A 9,417-nucleotide genomic window follows, 5' to 3' on the forward strand; every position below is an offset into this window, starting at 1 on the left:
GCAGAACCTCTGCAGGATAAATAAGAGTTATTCAATGCAGATACAAGACTCGTATTTATTTTTGACTGTCAGTTACAAGTCATACTTTTATTTTAGGAAGGGTGTTATGCAAAAATCCAAGTTCCAAAAAGGGCGCCTTGACTCAAAAAGTCTAGAAATTACCGTACAGTCCTGTCCTTTTTTTTTTTTTTTTTTTTTTTGTGAAACGACTAAAAATGCGACATCTGTCATTGTGTGCATCCATCCACTAAAATATTGATTTTATGCGGCTTATTTCGACATAACACTATTTTTAATGCGCCGATTTCAAAAATTAACGTTATTTGTAATCGTACTTGCGTCTATTGCACTCATGATCGTTATCAGAACAGGGAGTCATGCTAGCTCCGCTCTGACAGCAACAAGTACAGTCAATAAGTCAAACCATTCTTGACCATAATATGTGTGCTGTCACTTTCACCCTCACATCACTTTTTTATTGAGGAAACACCATGGGTCCGCTTTTGTCCTCACAACTGAACCTTGGAGCAAAAGATAAGCTACAAACGGGAGCAGACAGTTTACGAAAGGAGGGGGGACTAATTGCCTTTATGACGGTAATAAAAGGGAACGTTTATATAAAGAAGAACATTGCTTTTGCATGTGAAAATATTCACATGCAAAATCACTTCTTGATTCTACATAATTTATTTCCATATTGCTAAAACATTGTTTTGAAAAATAAGAAAAGAACAGAAGGGCGCCTTTCGAGAGGGCGCACCGGGAAATGTCCCGGTCAAGTCTATGGCCAGTCCGGGCCTGACTATAAATAAGCGTTAATTTATTTGTTTATTTATTTTTCGGAGGGGGGCGGGAGGTAAACTTGATATTGATTGAACTGATTTAAATGTTGCTTTCATTTTCTCACTGTAGGAAAATGTTTATTTGCTTTGAATTTGTATGGAGATTAGCGATTGAATATCTGTGCTTGAGCCCGAGCCCGCAACCTATTTTCGGTTCTAGAGCCCGAGCCCGCTTCGGGCCCAGGCTCGGGCTGTCGGGCCCGCGCTGAGCCCGTCTCATCTCTAGTCTGCAGTAATCTAAACACAGCCGGGTTTAAAAGTGCAAAGAATTCCAAGGTTCACTGCTTCTTGTTAAACACGAATTTTCAATGTAATTGGAGTAACTGTTACATAATAGTTGACGGCACAGAGTTTGATTATAAAGATTTTTGTCTTTTGGTTTTAAAAGCAGTCTAATTTTAGCTCTCAGATTTAAAAGTTATCCGATCCTTTGAACTTCGTGGTTTTAGCTCCAGCCTAGTAAGTAGTCCTCACAATCCTGTTGCCAAACAATTGACAAGATTAGCTATTACCAAAAGCTCCATTAACCGAAAATCTTCCTTTGATGGCATTCTCAACAGTATTTGTATGCGACGGGGTTCTTAATCGCCAGAATGGAGTGAAGAACCAAAAAGAGATATACTCTTCATCCAATGACCAAAAATTCAGAGTGCCGCTGAAGTTGGTGAGTTTCACGTCGCACGGCGTATTGCCAAAATATTATCGCCGAATACGATGGTGGAAATATATTTAAAGTTTTATCTTTAAGGCAATTATTTCTAACATTTTAATGAAACTATGATACTTAATGGGATCGTTTCCAAAATTTTAAAAGTATTTTTTTCTGAAAGAGCACGCTTAAAAACATAGGATCTGACCATTTTTTGATGAATTTGTTTACGTTTAATATTTTTAAAAAAGTATTTAATTGGGAGCGCTTTCATTGTTTACGGCTTTTGCTGATGAGATCACAAATGATGAAATGTCATTCAGTGTTGCCATTCCCATTGCAAAATATTTAATTCGCATCTTTACTCACGTGTATTGGCAACGATATGGTTGATAGCAAGCGTAGAGCGCAATATTTAATTCGCTGCTTGATTATCATAACGTTGAAACGTAGTAGAAAGATGCAGCAAAGTGCATCATTTGTGACGTCATTAAGACTACGCTTTGTTTGAAAAATCGAGCATTTAAAAAAATTAATTTAAAAAAACTGTTGGGAAAATAAAAGTATTTTCTGGGTCCCTGTTAATTTTTTTTTTCTCATTCTATCTATTTCAATGACTAAAAGTAGTACTTTTGACTGAAGGAAACCAACCCATTGTTGGATAGGATACTGATGTTTTCATCAGTATATGAGGATTCACATTATACGACCTTAAATAGTAATAAAATTATTTTTACCAAAAACAAAGTTATCAGGTCTGAATAGTTGTCCGAATGGCCCGGAACGAACCGAATCCATTGTTCCTGGTTCCAAATCAACCAACACTGCTCTTGGAACATATTTCCCACCTGAATAAAAGTTTATATTTGAGAGCTTAACAAGTAAAAATTAACGAAACGAAGTAAACATTGCATAGTCACTGATTAAAAATGAAAACTGTATAGATCATAACAGTGGTGAACAACCTTTTTCACAACCAGGGCCATGCTTCATATTAAGATACATCTCGCGGGTCAGAATACATATAAATACTAGTTGCGTTGCCCGGCTTTGCAAGGTCTACCTCGAAAATAAAAGTTATGTCAAGTGACGCGTGTTCAACAATCGCAGGCTTGAACAAACAAAAAATTCTAAAAACTAAAAAATCAGTAAAATTTTTCGGCAGATTGCGGAAAAGTAATCATTTTAAATCCCCCGATTACAGGAAAAGCCTTTAAAACAAAATCCAGAGTTTCACTTGCTCATATTGAAAGAAAAAAAATGATAACAGATATTTCATCCCAATGATTTTCTTCACGCTATAAGTTTTAATAAAAGCATTGTTGCGGAAAGTTGAGATGAATAATAATTTGAATGGAGGAAAGTCTTCGAAAAACGGGATTTCATGTCGAAATCTAAGGCTCTAAGGAAATCATGATTAATTCGTAACCCCAGAGCTCGAAATACGCTACCTAGCGGTGATTAACAACACTACAGAAAAAGGTAAAATTTCATTACACGTGTTTTCTTTGGGGTAAATTACAGGCTTCAGACAGTTCATGGCGTAATGTAATTTCAGAAGAAGAGAAAGGAAAGCTTCCCGCAAACACAATGAAAAATTAAATGAAAAATTATCATATAAGCTTTGTGCTACAATATGATTAAGGTGAAAAAACAACGTAAATAAAGCACAAATAATGGAGAAAATACAGCATATAACTATTTCAAGGCTACAATGGAGCCCCTTCATCAGTGCAAAAAGCTCACCAACACAACCAGAAGAGGCGAGAGAACTGACAACAACCAAGTGGACACCGGTATTTATACCAAAGAGGGCCAACCAATAAGAATACAGGAACAAGACATCAAACAACCAATCAAGCAGGGGGAGAGACAACCAATCAGAAGCCAGGAGACAAAAGAGTACGAGACATCGAAGAAACAGGAAAGGCAATTATAGAAATTGATTCCAAATGTCATGAAAAAATGGAGTGCTGGAAAAATCATTGACAAGAGAATGAGAATTTTTCCAAATATAGTAAGCTTCCCAGAAATCGAGGTCGTAAACCGAAGAACATTTACAAATAATCTTTGCAGATGAAAAATCAAAACAGTGATCAGAAGTCCAACAATGCTGAGTGATGGAAGAACGAGCAAGTTCTTTATGTTTAACATAGTTTTCGTGCTCTTTCAGACGGTGCTTGAGAGCACATTTAGTCTGTCCAACGTAACCAAGTCCACACTTGCAGGAGATGCTATAAATACCCCAGTTGCTATGGCAATCAATGGGGTACTTTAGGTTTGTAAATTTTATCTTATTAACTGGAGAAAAAGCTATATCGAAACCAAATTTCTTCAAAATCTTTGTTACTTGATGACTAACTTTTGGATAATAAGGCAAAACAATAGTATATGAAGCATTGGAAGCAGAAACCTTTTCAGAATGAGAGGGCTCAATTAACTTATTATAAATTGAATCAATGATGCTAGGAGAATAACCACGATCGAAAGCCACTGCTTTAAGATAAGAAAGCTCAGCATTTAAAGAATTGGAGGAAGAACAGATGCTCAAAGCACGAAACACAAAAGCCTTGAATGAGGTCAACTTTTGGTTTGGAGGATGAGAAGAACATTTGTGAGGAGATAATGTAACAGCAAAAGGCTTACGAAACATCAAAGTCATAAATTCATCATTACTTTTAGTAATTAAGACGTCCAAAAATGAAAGAGAACTAACAGTTTCCATTTCAGTAGTGAATTGGATGCAAGGATCAATAGAATTTAGAGTAGAAAGTAAAAGTTCATTATCAACATGGTTTTGGCCAAGCAAAACAAAGCAATCGTCAACGTAACGAACATAGAACGGAAACGTTATGGTTTCAAAAAGTTTAGCCTCAAAATAGTGCATATAAATGTCACTTAAAAAGTACAATGAAAAATTACTGTCATTAACTAAGCGTCAAAGCAAGTTATAAGTTACGGCCTTAGTTAGTTTTACCTTTTTTATCCGACGTTAGACAGTGGCTGCAGCGACTTCTATAGTTCATTGGAGTTGCGAATAGTTTTTAATTGATATCGTCGCTAATTATTATCGGAGGATTATGTTAAACAGCCAGACATGAAGACAAAAAGAATACGGAGCTATCGATACCAAGTTCGATGGTCAGTTCACTGTCGTTCGGGAGACATAACTTGGACTTAGATACATAGGTAGATACGCTCAGTTTTTAGTTATCTTTATCTTTATTAATAATAAAGCTGAAAGTCTCTCTGCCTGGATCTCTCTCTTTCTGTCCGGATCTCTGTCTGTCTGGCAGGATCTCTGTGACGCGCATAGCGCCTAGACTGTTCGTCGATTTTCATGAAAGTTGGCACAGAATTAATTTGTAGCATGGGGATGTACACCTCGAAGTGATTTTTCAAAAGTTCGATTTTGTCCTTTTTCTATTCTAATTTTAAGAACTTTTTCCCGAGAAAAATTATCATAAGATGGACGAGTAAATTACCAAGTTATCATAACGTGGAGCCGTAGCATGGGCAAGCCAAATGGCGAGAAATTCATCATACATTATTTGTAAATATACAGGCGAACCAAAAGACCTTTTAATTTTCTACTACGGGCAAAGCCGTGCGGGTGCTACAGTATAAGATATAAATGTGTTTTGATGTTTTGCAGCAAAAGACGGAAAAGGAAAGAAATTTGCAAAAATTCTTGTTGTTATTACTTGATGCTTATTTTGTTAATGAATAATTTGCATCTGTATTTTAGAAACTAAAATTCCTGAATATTTAAGAACAAATTTGTATTATTTACTTCAATAGCGAATGAATATTATAGGTTACTTTGGAAGGATCCCGAATGGGCGGTTTCCAATTCGTAACATTGAACATAGCAACGGACCACATGGGTCAGCTTTGCAGGCCGCCTCCCCTCCCCCCGGCCACCACCCTACTCTTTCCAGACTGACTAGCCCAAATAAAGGGCGAAAATGCAGTTCATGGATGCTGTAAGGCATTAAATTGTAGCTTTACACCTGTAATCTAGATGTTTCCCCTTTATTTTGATGAGGAGCTGTATCATGTTTGCGGAACTTCCGCTCAAGTATGCTAAAAAAAATTTATCTACCACTGTAAACTCAGCTTCTATGTGAGATGTTTTCTGCCATCAGCTATGTTACGGAATTTCAGATTGACGAGTCCAAAAACAAGGGAAAAGCTGCAATCTTTTGAGGCTGTAACAAGATGCTCGGTATTTGCTATTAAAGTAAATCTTCATTAATCCAGCCATTTAGACGTACATATATGAATAAATGGTGAATTAGCGCAATAATATGCATAGTCTTGAACTCAAATGTAACTTTTACTGTGCACTGCAATTTGTTTATGTACCCTGGCCCAATTTATAGGCTATTTTCTTCAATTCGTACTTTCTTTAATTCGGACGACGTAAATCCCCTATTAGCCCGGGTTCAGGAGGTTCTTCTGTACTTGCTATGCTTCTAAATTCCGTCAAAAAAAGAGAAAAAAATAATTTTTCAAGCTCAAAATGTAACTTTTTTTCTAAAAAAAGACTAACAGTAGAAAATATTGCGTTGTGTTTACGCATTCATAAATGAACCAGTGGGAAGCAAAGGGATGTATGTGAACATTTTCAATTTTTTTTGTAAAACGCGTTTGAAGTTGCGGTCCTAGGTAGGCTTTCATTGATTTTTTTTTCCTAAATCATGCTGTATAGCATTATCTACCAGGACTACTAGTACTATATCTTGTCCCAAGACAGAGGAGAGGTTCACCTACCATTCGAACTGGTTATACCCAAAATTTTTATTTGGCAATTACATCCTTTCGCTTCTCACTGCCCCAAATGAAATACATATCGTATTAATAATTCGTCCAATAACACCAGCAGTGTCTCGCACTCTCACTTACCTGTAGCTTCGTTATAGTACACATTTATACGCTCCAGCTGCAAATCCGAATCTCCATGATAAGTACCAGTGGGATCGATTCCGTGCTCATCCGAGATGACTTCCCAGAACTGAAATAAACATAAACGCTACTCATTAACGCAAAATATGTTGAATTTTGACATTGAACATTGGAATTCTACGACGGTAACTACAATAAAAATTTTCTTTGCGTACACAAGGAGCGCAATTTTTCACAATTTCTAAATTTTCAATTTAATGTTATTGGCTAAATTTCAGAAAATTAATAAGTCGTGGAAATTCGCAATTTGGCAGGACAAAACTCATTGCTGTTTACACCGAGTCATGTGACTAAAAATGGGGTCGTTTCCAAAATTTTAAAAGTATTTTTCCTGAAAGAGCATGCTTAAAAACATAGGATCTGACCATTTTTTAAATAATTTATGTAAGTTTAACATTTTTAAAAAATTACTTAAATCGTTCAGCTTTTATTGTTTACACTTCTGTCGTGTGACATCACAAATGATGAAATGCCATTCAATGTTGCCATTCACAGAGCAAAATATTTAATTCGCATCTTTACTCACGTGCATTGACAACAATATGGTTGATAGCAAGCGCAGAGCGCAATTTTAATTCGCTGCTTGATTATATAACGTGAAAACGTAGTCGAAAGATGCGGCAATTTCCATCGTTTCTGACGTCATCAAGATCACGATTTGTTTGAAAAATCGGACATTTTAAAAAAAATTGATTAAAAAGTAGATGTTGAGAAAATGAAAGTATTTTCTGAGTCCATGTTATTTTTTTTTCTTTTTTGCTTATTCTATCAATTTCAGTGACAAAAAGTAAGGAAACAACCCCATTCTTTTTTCATTTTTAAGTGATGAAAATATAGCAAAATATGCAGAAAAATATCATAAACACTTAATTTTTTATAGAACTTTATTAATTTTCTTATTTTAAAATTAAGTTTGCAGAATAGACAAGTGAGAGGTAACTTTTTTCAAGATGTTAACATAATCTGCGTGGGACGATAAAGCGCATAAAACGAAAAGGTTCATGATATAAATGATGTTAACTTTTTAGGTTTGATTTCCTTAGGAACATAAAGATGAAACATACATTTCTAGCAAATTTAACAACATTAAAAGTTAGATAGAAAACGACATTAATCTAAAATAGTTTGTCAATAAACAGAAAAAGCCCTTAAGTAAATGTAATGTTCAATTAAAACTTAAAACGATCAACTAAATAAGTTAAATCATATCAAAAGATCTATCCAGAAACGTTAGAACAAAGATTTTAATTCAAACTTACTGAATAAGTTAAATACGATAAGTAAGAAATTTTAAATTGAAGATGGAACAATAAAACACTTAGGAACTTACTTACTGCTAACATTCCAAAAAAATTGTCCAAAGACATAAATAACTAGTTTTTAAATCTATAACTTAAAATAGTTAAAAGTGACAAACATTCCGCGATGTAAAATTTTATAAAATGTTTCTAACTACCAAACGGCACGACCTTGAGGGTCACGGATTTGGACAAAATTCTAAATATAGGTTAATTCCTACTAGGTAGGACCCCAGGTAAAGCGGTTTGACTGCATAGGTCCTAGTTCGGCCGCAACGGGGTCTAAAGTTGATAATTTGGACCCAGAAATGCAATAGAGTTTCCATTCGAATTACCGTTTTTTCCCCTTTTTCCGCAATTGTACTGCAGTACGAATCATTTGAATGCACGTATTTTGAATTAATAACTTTCAATATTAATTTTAAGAAGTCGTTCTCAAATTTAAATTGGATACTACTTTAAACTTCAAAAACGTGTTTGCCAAAAAACCATAATTACGGGATATTTATCGTTTGCAGATGAAGCTAATTATTTTTGACTTACATCAATTTATTGTCTGCTAGTAAAAAGTATCGTTTGCTAATAAAAATATTTAGCTTAACTGGATGTTTATCGTCTGCTATCAAATATATTCCACAATGATGAGCAAAAAATGGAAGTGAAGGAAAAAATCCGATTTATTGCACATAGCACATAAAAAAAAAAAAAAAAAAAAAAAATACAAAATCGTGTTGACTTTTCAAGTAACTTAAATAATGCCTATAAATAAATAGGTGTTACCCCTTCCACTCGTTGTACTAACAAAAGACGCCAAATGTGTTGGGAGAACGAGCATTGTGTCGAAGTCTGAAATTCCTACGGAAATGCCATTGCATTGTTGGGGCCAAACTAACAACTTTGGACCCTCGTTGCAGCCAAATTAGGACCTATGCAGTCAAACCGCTGTACCTGAGCTCATATCTAGTGGAAATGGACCTATATCTAGAATTTTGTCCAAATCCGTGACCCTCAAGGTCGTGCCGTTTGGTCGTAAGATCTAAAAATTGAAAAAACACAACATATGTTGCCAGTTTTCAGAAAAAAAAATCACCTTTGAGGAAATTAAAAATATTATTCCATGGAATTAAAATAAAAATATTTAGTAGACAAGTAAATTACAATTTTGTGTTGTGAATGAAATGGTTGATTGGCCAAATGAATAGCGAATAAGCTTTGGTGTAGGGTTGCCGAAATTGCTCCGTCGCCACAAGATAAGGTAGCGGGTTGCCAGAATGAAATATTTATCGCCGTGACCCGAGTACCGTAATTCTACCTAATTTTACATTTTAGTGGAACTTTTCATGTTAATTAATGACTTATTTTTTTATTATTATTTGGCGGATTATTCTACGTTTTTTCGCGATATTTTTTTCATTTTATTGTAACTTTTAGTCTGACTTAATGACTTGTTATTTTTTTTTAAATTAAACATCATTTTTTAAAATTTAGCAACTCTGATTTTGACAACGTTTGACAGATAAATAAGCGTCTCATTTTGACTAGTTTGAAGAAAAGTTTGAAAACTCATCAAATGCTCCACGATGTGATATTTCTCATAGCAATTAGATATAGCAAGATGATATCTCCCTCTAAAACGTAAAAAAATCAGCCAATCAAATAA

The sequence above is a fragment of the Uloborus diversus genome, chromosome 2 (assembly GCF_026930045.1).
Source record: "Uloborus diversus isolate 005 chromosome 2, Udiv.v.3.1, whole genome shotgun sequence".
Classification (NCBI taxonomy): domain Eukaryota; kingdom Metazoa; phylum Arthropoda; class Arachnida; order Araneae; family Uloboridae; genus Uloborus; species Uloborus diversus.